The 16,863-nt window shown below is 44.1% G+C and overlaps 1 non-coding gene across 1 annotated transcript; it reads left to right on the forward strand.

Moving 5' to 3' along the window:
• Window positions 1-1,757: 1,757 nt before the first annotated feature.
• trnad-guc (transfer RNA aspartic acid (anticodon GUC)) lies at window positions 1,758-1,829 on the forward strand. The gene has a single exon. It is a non-coding gene; the product is annotated as a tRNA-Asp (tRNA).
• The last annotated feature ends 15,034 nt before the right edge of the window (window positions 1,830-16,863 follow it).

Consider the following 16,863-nt stretch of genomic DNA (forward strand, 5'->3'; position numbering starts at 1 on the left):
ACTGAGGGAATGTGAGTAACACAGGGTAATGAGGGAGTGTGAGTATCACAGGATACTGAGGGAGTGTGAGTAACACAAGGTACTGAGGGAGTGTTACTAACCCAGGGTACTGAGGGATTGTGAGTAAAACAGGGCACTGAGGGAGTGTGAGTAACAAATGGTACTCAGGGAGTGTGAATAGCACAGGGGACAGAGGGAGTGTGAGTAACACGGGTTACTGAGGTGGTGTGAGTAACACAGGGTACTCAGGGAGTGTAAGTAACACAGGTTACTGAGGTTGTGTGAGTAACAAAGGGTACTGAGGGAGTGTGAGAAACACAGTGTACTGAGGGAGTGTGAGTAAAACAGGGTACTATGGGAGTGTGAATAACACAGGGTACTGATGGAGTGCGAGTAACACAGGGTTCTGAGGGAGTGTGAGTAAAACAGGGTACTCAGGGAGTGTGAATAACACAGGGTACTGAGGGAGTGTGATTAACATAGGGTACTGAGGACTTGTGAGTAACACAGGGTACTGAGATAGTGTGAGAAATACAGGGAACTGAAGGAGTGTGAGTAACATAGGGTACTGAGGGAGTGTGAGAAATACAGGTTACTGAGGGAATGTGAGTAACACAGGATACTGAGGGAGTGTGACTAACACAGGGTACTGAGGGAGTGTGAGTAAAACAGGGTACTGAGGGAGTGTGAGTAACACGGGGTACTGCGGGGGTGTGGGTAACACAGGATACTGATGGAATTTGAGTAACACAGGTTACTGAGGGATTGTGAGTAACACATGAGACTGAGGGTGTGTGAGTAACACAGCGTACTGAGAGAGTGTCAATAACACAGGTACTGAGGGAGTGTGAATAACACAGGGAACTGAGGGGGTTTGAGTAACACAGGGTACTGAGGGAGTGTGAGGAACACTCGGAACTGAAGGAGTGTGAGTAACACAGGGTACGGAGGGAGTGTGAGTAACACAGTGTACTGAAGGAGTGTGAGTAACACAGTGGACGGAGCGAGTGTGAGTAACACAGGGTACTGAGTGATTGTGAGTAACAGAGGTTACTGAGGGATTGTGAGTAACACAGGGTACTGAGAGACTGTGAGTAACACAAGGTACTGAGGGATTGTCACTAACTGAGGGTACTGACGCAGTGTGAGTAACAAAGGTTACTGAGGGAGTGTGAGTAACACAGGTTAGTGAGGTACTGTGAGTAACGCAGGGTACTGAGGGAGTGTGAGTAACACAGGGTACTGAGGGAGTGTGTGTATCACAAGATACTGAGTGAGTGTGAGTAACACAGGGTACTGAGGGAGTGTGAGTAACACAGGTTACTGAGGGAGTGTGAGTAACACAGGGTACTGAGGGAATGTGAGTAACACAGGGTACTGAGGGAGTGTGATGTGTATGTGTTTGTATGTGGGGTTGGGGTTGAAGCCCAGATTCTCACAGAAACAGAATCCAGATTCTGACAGGACCAGAAAAGCCGAGTGGTTCAGGCGTTGGCCTTAAAATTCAATGGGCTTTTCACGCGTGGGTTCGTACCCCGCATCTCTGTATATGTACATATTTGAGTCTTTTTCTCACTCAGTCTGCCTCTCCTTCTCAGTCTCACACAAACTGTCTCTCGTTGTCTCTATGTCGCTGTCTGTCTCTCCCTGTTTGTCGGTTTGTCTCTGTCTCTCAATGTGTCTGTCGACTTCTCATGGTGTCCAGTTCTGTTCACAGTGGCTCGATTCCTGCTCTGACAGAGCTGGTACCCGTCAGTTCCTCGTTAGTATAGTGGTGAGTATCCCCGCCTGTCACGCGGGAGACCGGGGTTCAATTCCCCGACGGGGCGGCAGTTGTTTCAGATTGTAGAATTTTACTTCTGTTTCGTGGTCGAGATTCATATTAAAAAGTTCCAGAGCAATATCGAACTGTAAAAATACAGGTAGAGGAGATTGCCTCGTCCAGATTTTTAGGAAACGGAGAATTTTTCAGGAGTCTTTGGCCGTCTGCTGCACAGACATTGATGACTGAGTTTTTTCTGAGTAACGTTTGAAAAGCTAGCGACACAGTAGTCGTGGCCGAGTGGTTAAGGCGATGGACGAGAAATCCATTGGGTAATCCCGCTCAGGTTCGAATCCTGCCGACTACGACTCTCTCGCATTTTCCATGCCATTTCACAATTTGACCAGTTTTCTGCCAAACTGATCCTGAGATAGATGGAATAACGTCCCACACCTTTCAAAACTTACATGTTTTTCTCATTTTTATTTATCTGCAATATTCACGATACATCCGTTTCAGAAATCGCAAACATCAGTCAAAGTTGCGACAGTGATTCAGCCTGTCTATCCCTCGAGATGTCTGAACCATCTGTGCATGCCCGTTGGTGCGTGCAAATTATTGGTTATGTGTGTGTGGGTCTCTGTGCCTGTCTATCTCTATATATGTCTCTGTGTATGTGCAACTGTCTGTGGAAATCATCACCATGAATTTGGTATGTCCTGGAACTTATAAAAAAGACTTGGGGAAAATAATACGGTTGTGAACTTTTGTATCGGCTTTGGTTCAGTGGCAGCATTCTCGACTGAATCAGGAATTTGTGTGTTCAAGTCGCACTCCTGAGACTTGAGCATATCATCTTGGCTAACACTCAAGTGCAGCACTTGGGGAATTTTGCAATGTTGAAGCTGTTGACTTTCGGATGAAATGTTAAATTGAAGCTCCGTCTGCACCCTCGGGTGGATATGAAAGTTCCCAGTACATTACTCGAAAAAGAATAGGAGAGTTGCCCCCGTCTCAATATCACTAAAAATGTTCGTAAATGCTCACTGAAAGCCGATGTGTATGTGTTTGTATGTGGGGTTGGGGTTGAAGCCCAGATTCTCACAGAGACAGAATCCAGGTTCTCACAGGACCAGGATAGCCGAGTGGTTAAGCCGTTGGCCTTAAAATACAATAGGTTTTTTTTCCCGCGTGGGTTCGTACCCCACTCCTGGTATCTGTTTAATTTAACACGGATTTCCTCCCATTCTGATCAGTGAGACCGGATTTTCATCGGTTGAATCAGCAATTTTCTGTAACAATGTGACACTCTGAACCGATAATGAAATGAAATTGTGAAATTTATCTGTGTCGCTCGGTCTCTGCCTCTCTCTCTCCTCAGAGAGTTGTGTATGTGTTTGTATGTTTGAGTCTTTGTCTCTCTCAGTCTGACTCACTCTGTCTGTCCCTGTTTCTCTGTTTGTCTCTGTCTCTCAATCTGTCTCTTTCTCACGGTGCCACGTCTGTTCCAATGGGACACTTTCAGACTCTTTGTCTGACTGGCTCTCTCTTTCCCATCATTTCGGTCTGTCCATGTCTTTGCCTGTCTCTGTTAGTCCTTGCCTGTAAGCTAAGAAGTATTTCCATCATTTTCTGTTTTAGTCTCTATCGCTCTCTCTCCATCTGTCTCCTTGTCACTGTCTTTATCATTATCTTTCTATCACTCTTTCCCTCTCTCTCTTAATAGATCATACACACACATCTCTGTATATGGAAATGTTTGAGTCTTTTTCTCACTCAGTCTGCCTCTCCTTCTCAGTCTCACACTTTCTGTCTCTCATTGTCTCTATCTCGGTGTCTGTCTCTCCCTGATTGTCGGTTTGTCTCTGTCTCTCAATGTGTCTGTCGTCTTCTCATGGTGTCCAGTTCCATTCACAGCTCGCTTCCTGCTCTGATAGAACTCATGCTCGTTAGTATAGTCGTGAGTATCCCCACCTGTTCCGCCGGAGACCGTGGTTCTACTCCCGACGCGGTGGCAGCATTTACAAAATGCAGAATTTTACTTCTGTTTCTTGGTGTTGATTCATATTAAAAAGTTCCAGAGCAATACAGAACAGTACAAATACAGGAAGAGGAGATTGCCTCTTCCAGATTTTTAGCAAACGGAGACTTTTTCCGGATTCTGTGGCCGTTTGCTGCACAGAGATGGATGACTGAGTTTTATCTGAGTAACATTGAATGATGCAGCGAGCCAGTAGTCGTGGCCGAGTGGGTAAGGCAATAGACAAAAAATCCATCGGGGTTTCTCTGCGCAGGTTTGAATCCTGCCGACTATGTTTCACAGCATATTTCATTCTGTTTCGCAATTTAACCACGTTACTGCAAAACTGATTCTGAGATAGATGGAGCAACGTCCCACATCTTTCGACGCAGCCGCTGTTTTCTTTCTTACATTAATCTGCAGTATTCACGATACATACGGATAGAAAAACGCAAAAGCCAGCCAAAGTAGCCTCATTGACCCTGCCTGTCTATCCATCTATTTGTCTGAGGCAACCTGTGTATATCTTGATCTGAGTGTCATGGTACATCAGTCATTGAAAGTTGGCATGCAGGTGCAGCAGGCGGTGAAGAAAACCAATTGCATGTTCGCCTTCATAGCTAGGAGATTTGAGTATAGGAGCAGGGAGGTCTTACTGCAGTTGTACAGGGCCTTGGTGAGGTCACACCTGGAATATTGTGTTCAGTTTTGGTCCCCGAATCTGAGGAAGGACGTCCTTGCTATTGAGGGAGTACAGCGAAGGTTCACCAGCATGATTCCCGGGATGGCAGGATTGACATATGAGGAGAGACTGGATCAACTGGGCTGGTATCCACTGGAGTTTAGAAGAATGAGAGGGGATCTCACAGAAACATATAAAATTCTGACGAGATTGGACAGCTTAGAGGCTAAAAGAATGTTCTCGTTGCTAGGGAGTATGAGAACAAGGATTACAGTCTAAGAGTAAGGGGTAAGCCATCTAGGACCGAGATGAGGTGAAACTTTTTCACTCAGAGAGTGGTTTACCTGTGAAATTTTCTACCGCAGAAAGTCGTTGAGGCCAGTTCGTTAGATATATTCAAAAGGGAGTTAGATATGTCCCTTACGGCTAAAGGGATCAAGTGGTATGGAGAGAAAGCAGGAAAGGGGTACTGAGGTTGAATGATGAGCCATGATCGAAGGGCCGAATGGCATATTCCTGCACCTAATTTCTCTGTCACTATCTTTCTATGTTGATGCGTGTAAAGTTTTGGTTATTGTGTGTGCGTGTGTCTGTGTATGTCTATCTGTATGTATGTCTCTGTGTATGTGCAACTGTCTGTGGAAATCATCACCATGAATTTGGTATGTCCTGGAACTTTTTAAAAAACTTGGGGAAAATAATATGGTTGTGAACTTTGGTATCGGTTTTGGTTCAGTGGTTCCATTCTCGACTGAATCAGGAGGTTGTGTGTGTAAGTCTCACTCCTGAGACTTGAACACATCATCTTGGATGACACTCAAATGCAGTACATGGGGAATGTTGCATTGTTGAAGCTGTTGACCATCGGCTGAAATTTTAAATTGAAGCTCCATTTGCACCCTCGGGTGGATGTGAAAATTTCCAGAGCCTTAGTCGAAAAAGAATAGGAGAGCTGCGCCCGTGTCAATATCACGAAAAATGTTCGTAACTGCTCACTGAAATCAATGTCTCTGTGTGTCGCTGTGGGGGTGGAGCTGAAGCCCAGATTCTCACAGAGGCAGAGTCCAACCACTGACAGGATCAGGACCAGGATGGCCGCGTTGTAAAGGCGTTGGACTTAAGATGTAATGGGTTTATTGCCCCGTGGGTTCAACCCCGCCTTCTGGTAATTCCTTAATTACACAGAGTTTTTTCCCATCCTGCTCAGTGATACCCGATTTTCATCTGCTGAATCTCCAATTTTCTGTAACTATGTGACACTCTGAGCCAATTGTGAAATGTATCTGTGTTGCTCTTTCTCTTTAGAGAGTTGTGTTTGTGTTTGTGTGTTTGAGTCTTTGTCTCTCTCAATCTAACTCTCTGCCCCACTCTGTCTGTCCCTGTTTCTCTGTTTGTCTCTGTCTCTCAATCTGTCTCTTTCTCACGGTGTCTAGTTCTGTTGCAATGGGATTCTCTCAGACTCTCTGTCTGACTGTCTCTCTCTGTCCCATTTTCTCTGTCTGTCCATGTCTTTGCCTGTCTCTGTTAGCCCCTGACTCTAACCTGATAAGTATTTCCATTATGTTCTGTTTTTGTCTCTATGTCTCTCTCTCTCTCTGTCTTTCTGTCTATCTGTTTCCCTCTTTGTCTCTCTCTTTGTCCCTGTCCTTTTCTCTGTCATTCCATCACTATTTGCCTCCCTCTCTTTATGGAGCACGCAAATACATCTCTGTGTATGTATGTGTTTGAGTCTTTTTCTCATTCAGTCTGATCCTCCCTTTCAGTCTCAAACTTTCTGTCTCTCTTTGTCTCTATCTCACTGTCTGTCTCTCCCTGTTTCCCTGTTTGTTTCTGGTTCTCAATGTGTCTGTCTCTTTCTCACCGTGTCCAGTTCTGTTCGAATGGGATTCTCTCAATCTCTCTGTCTGACTGTCTCACTCTTTCCCATCATCTCTGTCTCTCTATGTTTCTGCCTATCTGTCTCTCTTTGCCTGTCGCTGGTAGTTCCTGTCTCTAACCTGCTGAGTATTTCCATCATTTTCTGTTTATATCTTTGTCTCTCTCTCTATCTGTCGTTCTCTCTCTATCTGTCTCTCATCTTGTCACTGTCTTTATCACTGTCTTTCTCTCACTCTTTCCCGCTCTTTTTATAGATCACACTTACACATCTCTGTATATGTCGGTGTTTGAGTCTTTTTCTCGCTGTCTCTGACTGACTTTTCAGTCTCACCCTTTCTGTCTCTCGTTGTCTCTCTCTCGCTGTCTGTCTATCCCTGTTTGTCGGTTTGTGTCTGTCGATCAATGTGTCTGTCGACTTCTGTTCTCAGCTTGATTACTGTTCTGACACAACCCGTTCCCTCGTCCTATGCTGTTCCTGTTAGGCGGGAGAACCGGGTTCAATTCTCTGACGGAAAAGCAGATTTTTCAAAATGTCGAATTGTTCTTCTGTTTCTTGGTGTAGATTCATATTAAAAAGTTCCAGAGCAATATATAACAATAAAAATACAGCAAGAGGAGATTGCCTCTTCCAGATTTTTTGCAACGGAGACTTTTACAGGATTCTGTGGCCGTCTGCTGCACAGAGATGGATGATTGAGTTTTTTTGAGCAACATTTAAAGCGCCAGAGACGCTGTAGTTGTTGCTGAGTGGTTAAAGTGATGGTCTCGGAATCCTTTGGGTTTTCTGTGCATTGGTTCGAATCCTGCCAACTGCAGTTCACAGCATTTTTCATTCCATTTTACAATTTAACCAGGTTTTTGTAAAATGGATCCTGAGATAGGCGGAATAATGTCCCACACATTTCAACACTGACATCTATTTCTCATTTTTATCAATGTGCAATATTCATGATGCATACGGATAGAAAAACGCAAAAATCAGCCAAAGTAGCGACAGTGATTCAGCCTGTCTATCCCTCTGTATGTCTAAGGCATGTCTGTTGGTGCATGTATATTTTTGGTTATGTGTGTGGGTGTGTGTGTCTCTGCGTCTGTCGTTCTGTATATATGTCTCTGTGTATGTGCAACTGTCTGTGCAAATCATCACCATGAATTTGGTATGTGCTGGAACTTTTTAAAAAGACTTGGGGAAAATAATACGGTTGTGAACTTTGGTATTGGCTTTGGTTCAGTGGCAGTATCCTCGACTGAAAAACGCAAAAGACAGCCAAAGTTGCAACAGTGACCCTGCCTGTCTATCCAGCTATTTGTCTAAGGCAATCTTTGTATATCTTGATCTGGGTGTCACGATACATCAGTCATTGATTGTTGGTATGCAGGTGCTGCAGGTGGTGAAGAAGGCAAATGGCATGTTCCCCTTCATAGCTAGGGGATTTGAGTATAGGAGCAGGGAGGTCTTACTGCAGTTGTACAGGGCCTCCGTGAGGCCACACCTGGAATATTGTGTTCAGTTTTGATCTCCGAATCTGAGGAAGGACGTCCTTGCTATTGAGGGAGTACAGCGAAGGTTCACCAGCATGATTCCCGGGATGGCAGGACTGACATATGAGGAGAGACTGGATGAACTGGGCTGGTATACACTGGAGTTTAGAAGAATGAGAGGAGATTTCAAAGAAACATGTAAAATTCTGACGAGATTCGACAGCTTAGAGGCTGGAAGAATGTTCTCGCTGCTGGGGAGTTCGAGACCAAGGATCACAGTCTTTGAGTAAGGGGTAAACCATTTAGAAACGAGATGAGGAGAAACGTTTTCACTCAGAGAGTGGTTAACCTGTGAAATTTTCTACTGCAGAAAGTCGTTGTGGCCAGTTCGTTAGATATATTCAAAAGGGAGTTAGATATGGCCCTTACGGCTAAAGGGATGAAGGGGTATGGAGAGAAAGCAGGAAAGGGGTACTGAGTTTGAATGATCAGCCATGATGTTATTGAATGGTGGTGCAGGCTCGAAGCGCCGAATGGCATATTCCTGCACCTAATTTCTATGTTTCTATGTTGATGCGTGTATATTTTTGGTTATTTTATGTGTGTGTGTCTCTGTGTATGTGCAACTGTCTGTGGAAATCATCACCATGAATTTGGTGCGTCCTGGAACTTTTAAAAAAACTTGGGGAAAATAATGCGGTTGTGAAATTGACGCTCCGGCTGCACCCTCGGATGGATGTGAAAGGTCCAGAGCATTACTCGAAAAAGAATAGGAGAGTTGCCCCCGTGTCAATATCACTAAAAATGTTCGAAAATGCTCCCTGAAACCCTCTGTGTATGTGTGTGTCTGTGGGGGTGGAGTTGAAGCCCAAATTCTGACAGAGACAAAGCCCGCTTCTGCCAGGCCCAGGATGGCCGAGTGGTTAAGGTGTTGGACTTAAGATCCAATGGAATTATAACTGCGAAGGTTCGAATCCCACAATTGGTAATTGCTTAATTAAACAGAGATTACTTCCCATGCTGCTCAGTGATACCCTATTTCCAACTGTTGCATTTGCATGTTTTGGTGTCACTCTGAGCAGATAATGAAAGGTATCTGTATCGCTCAGTCTCTGCCTCTTTCTCTTTTTAGAGAGCTGTGCATGTGTTTGAGTCTTTGTCTCTCTTAGTCTGCCACTTGTCCAGTTCTGTTCCAAAGGGATTCTCTCAGACTCTCTATCTGACCGTCTCTCTCTTTCCCATCATCTCTTTCTGTGTTGGTCCCTGTCTCTAACCTGATGAGTCATTCCATCATTTTCTGTTTTTGTTTCTATGTATCTCTCTCTATCTGTCTTTCTCTCTATCTGTCTCCCTTTTTGTCTCTGTCTTTTTCTTGTCAATCCATCACTATTTGCCTCCCTCTCTTTATGGAGCACGCAAACACATCTCTGTGTATGTAAGTATTTGCGTGTTTGTCTCACTCAGTCTGACCCTCCCTCTCAGTCTAAAACTTTCTGTCTCTCTCTGTCTCTATCTCGCTGTCTCTCTCTCCCTGTTTCCCTGTTTGTCTCTGGTTCTCAATGTGTCTGTCTCTTTCTCACGGTGTCCAGTTCTGTTCGAGTGGGATTCTCTCAATCTCTCTGTCTCAATGGGATTCTCTCAATCTCTCTGTCTCTCTCTTTCACATCATCTCTGTCTGTCTATGCCTCTGCCTGTCTGTATCTCTTTGCCTATCGCTGTTAGTTCCTGTCTCGAATCTGCTGAGTATTTCCATCATTGTCTGTTTATATCTTTGTCTCTCTCTCTCTCTATCTGTCGCTCTCTCTCTATCTGTCTCTCTCCTTGTCACTGTCATTAACACTGTCTTTGTCTCACTCTTTCCCTCTCTCTCTTTATAGAGCACACACACATATCTCTGTATATGTATGTGCTTGAGTCTTTTTCTCACTGCGTCTGCCTCTCCTTCTGAGTCTCACACTTTCTGTCTCTCGTTGTCTCTATCACGTTGTCTGTCTCTCCCTGTTTGTCGGTTTGTCTCTGTCTCTCAATGTGTCTTTCTACTTCTCATGGAGTCCAGTTCTCTTCGCAGCTCGATTCCTGCTCTGACCAAACCCACATTCGTTGGGAAAGTGCTTAGTATCCCGGCCTGTTATGCAGAAGGCAGGGTTTCAATTCCCCAACGGGCAGGAAGCTTTTTCAAAATGCAGGAATTTACTTCTCTTTCTTGGAAAAGATTCATATTAAAAAGTTCCAGTGCAATACAGAGCAGTAAAAATACAGGAAGAGGAGATTTTTTCAGAATACTGTGTCATCTGCTGCAGATGGTGGATGACTGATTTTTATCTGAGTAACATTTGAAAACGTAACGAGTAGTCGTGGCCAAGAGGTTACAGCGATGGACTAGAAAATCCATCGTATTTTCCCCCTGCAGGTCGAATCCTGCCGACTACGATTCTCAGCATTTTTCATTCCATTTCACAATTTAACCAGGTCTCTGCAAAACTCATCCTGAGATAGAAGGAATAAAGTCCCACACCTTTCAAAACTGTCACTTTTTAAATCATTTTTATTAAACTGCAATATTCACGATACTTACGTATAGAAAAACGCACAAATCAGCCAAAGTTGCGACAGTGATTCAGCCTGTCTATCCCTCGATATGTCTAAGACATCTGTGCATGTCGGTTGGTGCGAGTATATTTTTGCTTATGTGTGTGTGTGTCTGTGTCTGTCTATCTGTATATATATATATATATATATCTGTGTATGTGCAACTGTCTGTATAAATCATCACAATGAATTTGGTATGTCGTGGAACTTTCTAAAAACCTTGAGGAAAATAATACGGTTGTGAACTTTGGTATCGGCTTTGGTTCAGTGGCGGTAATCTCGACTGAATCAGGAGTTTGTGTGTTTAAGTCGCACTCCTGAGACTTGAGCAGATAATCTTGGCAGACACTCAAGTGCAGTACTTGGGGAATTTTGCATTGTTGAAACTGTTGACTTTCGGAAGAAATGTTAAATTAAAGCTCCGTCTGCACCCTCGGGTGGATCACAGCATTACTCGAAAAAGATTAGGAGAGTTGCCCCCGTGTCAATATTACTAAAAATGTTCCGAAATGCTCACTGAAACCCGATGTGTATGTGTGTGTCTGTGGGGTGGAGTTGAAGCCCAGATTCTCACTGAGAAAGAATCGAAACACTGGAAGGACCAGGCTGGCCGAATGGTTAAGGCGTTGGCCTTAAAATTCAATGGGATTTTACCACGAGGGTTCGTACTCGAATCTCTTTAATTTATCACTGATTTCCTCCCATGCTGATCAGTGATACCTGATTTTCATCTGTTGAATCAACAATTTTCTGTTACTCTGTGACACTCTGAACCAATCATGAAATGAAATTGTAAAATGTATCTGTGTATCTCAGTCTCTGCCTTTCTGTCTTTAGAGAGCTGTGCATGTGTCTGTGTGCTTGAGTCTGAGTCTGACTCACGCTGATTCACTCTGTTTGTGCCTGTTTCTCTGTTTGTCCCTGTCTCTAACCTGATGAGTATTTTCATCATTTTCTGTTTTAGAAACATTGAAACATGGAAAATAGCTGCAGGAGTAGGCCATTAGGCCCTTCGAGCCTGCGCCGTCATTCAATATGTTCATGGCTGATCATTCCTTCAGTTCCCTTTTCCTGCTTTCTCTCTATACCCCTTCACCCCCTTATCCGTAAGGGCCATATCTAAATCCCTCTTGAATATATCCAATGAACTGGCATCAACATCTCTCTGCAGCAGGGAATTCCACAGGTCAACAACTCTGTGAGTGAAGAAGTTTCTCCTCATCTCAGTGCTAAATGGCCTACCCCTTATCCTAAGACTATGTCCCCTGGTTCTGGACTTCCCCAACATCGAGAACATTCTTCCCGCATCTAACCTGTACAGTCCCGTCAGAATCTTGTATATTTCTATGAGATCCCCTCTCATCATTTTAAACGCCAGTGAATAAAGGCCCAGTTGATCCAATCTCTCCTCATATGACAGTCCTGCCATCCATGGAATCAGTCTGTTGACAATATCGGACCGAGTCAGCATGGATTTATGAAAGGGAAATCATGCTTGATGAATCTTCTGGAATTTTTTGAGGATGTAACGAGTAGAGTGGACAAGGGAGAACCAGTGGATGTAGTCAAGAGATTGGTGCACAAAGTCCAAGCGCATGGTATTGGGATTAATGCACTGACGTGAATAGAGAACTGTTTGGCAACTGGTTTGCTGCACTCCCTCAATAGCAAGAACGTCCTTCCTCAGAATAGGAGACCAAAACTGAACACAATAAAGCAGGTCTGGCCTCACTAAGGTCTTGTACAACTGCAGTAAGGTCTCCCTGCTCCTATATTCAAATCCCCTAGCTTGAAGGCCAGCATACCATTTGCCTTCTTTACCAACTGCTGTACCTGCGTGCCCACTTTCAGTGACTGATGAACCTTGACACCCAGGTCTCGTTGCACCTCCCCTTTTTCTAGTCTGCCTCCATTCAGATAATATTCTGCATTCGTGTTTTTGCCCCCAAAATGGATAACCTCACATTTATCCACATTATACTGCATCTGCCATATATTTGCCCACTCACCTAATCTGTCCAATTCACGCTGCAGCCTCTTAGCATCCTCCTCACAGCTCGCACCGCCACCCAGTTTAGTGTCATCTGCAAACTTGGAGATATTACACTCTATTCCTTCAACCAAATCGTTAATGTATATTGTAAAGAGCTGGCGTCCCAGCACTGAGCCCTGCGGCACCCCACTAGTAACTGCCTGCCATTCTGAAAAGGACCTGTTTATCCCGATTCTCTGCTTCCTGTCTGCCAACCAGTTCTCTATCACATCAGTACATTAATCCCAATACCATGCGCTTGGATTTTGTGCACCAATCTCTTGTGCGGGACCTTGTCAAAAGCCTACTGAAAGTCCAAATACACCACATCCACTGGTTCTCCCTTGTCCACTCTACTCGTTACATCCTCAAAAAATTCCAGAAGATTCGTCAAGCATGATTTCCCTTTCATAAATCTATGCTGAATCGGTCCGATCCTGTCACTGCTTTCCAAATGGGCTGCTATTTCATCCTTAATGATTGATTGCAACATTTCCCCCACGACTGATGTCAGGCTAACTGGTATAGACTTACCCGCTTTCTCTCTCCCTACTTTTTTAAAAAGTGCCGTCACATTAGCTACCCTCCAGTCCATAGGAACTGATCCAGAGTTGATAGATTGTTGGAAAATGATCACCAACGCATCCACTATTTCCAGGGCCACTTCCTTAAGTGCTCTGGGATGCAGACTATCAAGACCCAGGGATTTATCGGGCTTTAATCCCATCAATTTCCCGAACACAATTTCCCACCAATAAGGATATATTTCAGTTCCTCATTCTCACTAGACTCACAGTCCCCTAGTAGAATTGGAAGGTTTTTTGTATCTTCCTTTGTAAAGACAGAACCGAATTATTGTCTCTATCTCTCTCTCTATCTGTCTTTCTCTCTATCTGTCTTCCTCTTTGTCTCTCTCTTTGTCCCTGTCTTTGTCTCTGTCATTCCATTACTATTTGCCTCCCTCTCTTTATGGATCACACAAACACATCTCTGTGTATGTATGTGTTTGAGTCTTTCTGTCATTCACTCTGACCCTCCCTCTCAGTCTCACTCTTACTGTCTCTCTTTGTCTCTATCTCGCTGTCTGTCTCTCCCTGTTTCCCTGTCTCTCAACTTATCTGTCTCTTTCTTACGATGTCCAGTTCTGTTCCAATGGGATTCTCTCAGTCCCACTGTCTGACTGTCTTTCTCATTCCCATCATCTCTGTCTGTCCATGCCTCTACCTGTCTCTATCTTTGCCTGTCTCTGTTGGTTCTTTTCTCTTTCCTGCTGAGTATTTCCATCATTTTCTGTTTATATCTCTGTCTATCTCTCTATCTGTCGCTCACTCTTTCTCTGTCTCTCTCTTTGTCACTGTCTTTCTCTCACTCTTTCCCTCTCTCTCTTTATAGAGCACACACACACACATCTCTGTATATGTGTGTGTTTGAGTCTTTTTCTTACTCAGTCTGCCTCTCCTTCTAAGTTTCATACTTTCTGTCTCACGTTGTCTCTATCTCGCTGTCTGTCTCTCCCTGTTTGTCGGTTTGTCTCTGTCTCTCAATGTGCCTGTCGATTTCTCATGGTGTCCAGTTCTGTTCACAGCTCGATTCCTGCTCTGACAAAACAAATACCCGTCAGTTCCTCGTTAGTATAGTAGTTGGTATCTCTTCCTGTCACGCGTGAGGTCGGGGTTCAATTCCCCGACGAGGGTGGAGCTTTTTCAAAATGTTGAATATTACTTCGATATGTCCTGGAACTTTATAAAAAGACTTGGGGAAAGTAATACGGATGTGAGCTTTGGTATCATCTTTGGTTCAGTGGCAGCATTCTCGACTGAATCTGGAGGCTGTGTGTGTAAGTCCGACTCCTGAGACTTGAGCATATAATCTTGGCTGACACTCAAATGCAGCACTTGGGGAATTTTGCATTGTTGAAGCTGTTGACTTTCGGATGAAATGTTAAATTGATGCTCCGTCTGCACCCTCGGGTGGATGTGAAAGTTTCCAGAGCATTACTCGAAAAAGAATAGGGGAGTTGCCCCTGTGTCAATATTACGATAAATATTTGAAAATGCTCATTGAAAACCTCTGTCTGTGAGAGTGGATCTGCAGCCCACATTCTCACAGAGACAAAATCCGAATACTGACAAAACCAGGATGGCCGAGTGGGTTGGGCGTTGGACATAAAATCCAATGGGTGTATAGCTGCATGGGTTCGAACGCCACTCCTGGTAAATCTTTAAATTCAAACCGATTTCCTCCCATCCTGCTCAGTTATACCTGAATATATTCTATTGAATCTGTACATGTCGATAACTTTATAACATTCTCAACTGACGAAGAAATGGCATTATGCAATGTTTCTGTGCCTCTCACTCTCTGTCTCAAGGGAGCTCTTTATGTGTTTGTGTTTGAGTCTGACTCACACTGTCTGAGGAATTACAAGCTGCATTTAGGGAGCTGGGAGCTAAATTAACAAATAGGACCTCAAAGGTAGCAATTTCAGGATAGCTACCACTGCCAACTGCTAGTCAGAGTAGGAATCGCAGGATAGCTCAGATGAATGTGTGGTGCAGAAGGGAGGGCTTCAATTTCCTGGGACATTGGAACCGGTTCTGGGGGAGCTGGGACCAGTGCAAACCGGACGCTTTGTACCTGTGCAGAACCAATGTCCACAGGGGAGAGTTTGCTCGTGTTGTTGGGGAGGGGTTTAACTAATATGGCAGTGGGATGGGAAACTATGCAGTGAGACAGAGGGAAGTAAAATGGGGGCTGAAAAGTAAAGGTGGAGGGCAGAAAAACCCAAGGCAAAAATCAAAAAGGGCCACATTGCAGCCAAATTCTAAAGGGACAAGGTGTGTTAAGGTAACAAGCCTGAAGGCACTGTGCCTCAATGCAAGGAGTATTCGTAATAAGGTGGACAAATTAACTGCACAGGCAGCAATTAATGAATATGATGTAATTGGCATCACGGAGAAATGGCTCCTGGGTGACGAAGGCTGGGAACGCAACATCCAGGGAGATTCACCATTCGGAAGGAGAGACAGAAAGGAAAATGAGGTGGGGTGGCATTGCTGGTTGAAGAGGAAATTAACGCAATAGTAAGGAAGGACATTCGCGTGGATTCTGTGTGGGTGGAGCTGTGGAATATCAAAGGGAAGAAAACGCTAGTGGGAGTTGTGTATCACCAAACAATCGTAGTGAGTTTGGGGACAGCATCAAACAAGAAAGTCGGGATGTGTGCAACATAGGCACAGAAGTTATCATGGGAGACTTTAATCTACATATAGATTGGGCGAACCAAACTGGTAGCAATACGGTGGAGGAGGATTTGCTGGAGTGTATTCGGGATGGTTTACTTGACCAATATGTCGAGGAACCAATAAGAGGGCTGGCCATCCTAGACTGGTTGATGTGTAATGAGAAAGGACTAATTAGCAATCTTGTTGTGCGAGGCCCCTTGGGAAAGAGTAACCACAATAAGATTGAATTCTTTATTAAGGTGGAGAATGAAACAATTAATTCTGAGACTGGGGTCCTGAACTTAAGGAAAGGTAACTTCGAAGGTATGAGACATGAATTGGCTAGAATAGACTGGGAAATAATACTTAAAGGGTTGACGGCAGATAGGCAATGGAAAACATTTAAATATCACATGGGTGAACTTCAACAATTGGAGATCGCTGTCTGGAGTAAAAAATAAAATGGGAAAGGTGGCTCAACCGTGACTAACAAGGGAAAGTAAGAATAGCGTTAAATCCAAGGAAGAGGCATATAAACTGGTCAGAAAAAGCATCAACCCGAGGACGGGGAGAAATTTAGAATTCAGCAGAGGAGGACAAAGGGTTTAACTCGGAGGGGGAAAATAGAGTATGAGAGGAAGCTTGCTGGAAACATAAAAACTTCTATAGATATGTGAAGAGAAAAAGATTAGTGAAGGGAAACGTAGGTCCCTTGCAGTCAGATTCAGGTGAACTTATAATGGGGAACAAAGAAATGGTAGACCAGTTGAACAAATACTTTGGCTCTGCATTCATGAAGGAAGACACGCATAACCTTCTGGAAATAGTACGTGACCGAGGGGCTAGTGAGAAGGAGGAACTGAAGGAAATCCTTATTTGTCGGAAATTATGTTCGGAAAATGGATCGGACTAAAGGCCGATAAATCTCCGGGGCCTGATGGTCTGCATCCCAGAATACTTAAGGAAGTGGCCCTAGAAATAATGGATGCATTGGTTATCATTTGCTAACAGTCCATCGACTCTGGATCAGTTCGTATGGACTGGAGGGTAGCGAATGTAACACCACATTTTGAAAAATGAGGGAGAGAGAAAACAGGTAATTACAGACCAGTTAGCCTGACATCAGTGGTGGGGAAAATATTGGAATCAATTATTAAAAATGAAATAGCAGCACATTTGGAAAGCACTAACATT

Source organism: Pristiophorus japonicus, chromosome 23, assembly GCF_044704955.1.
Source record: "Pristiophorus japonicus isolate sPriJap1 chromosome 23, sPriJap1.hap1, whole genome shotgun sequence".
Lineage (NCBI taxonomy): Eukaryota > Metazoa > Chordata > Chondrichthyes > Pristiophoridae > Pristiophorus > Pristiophorus japonicus.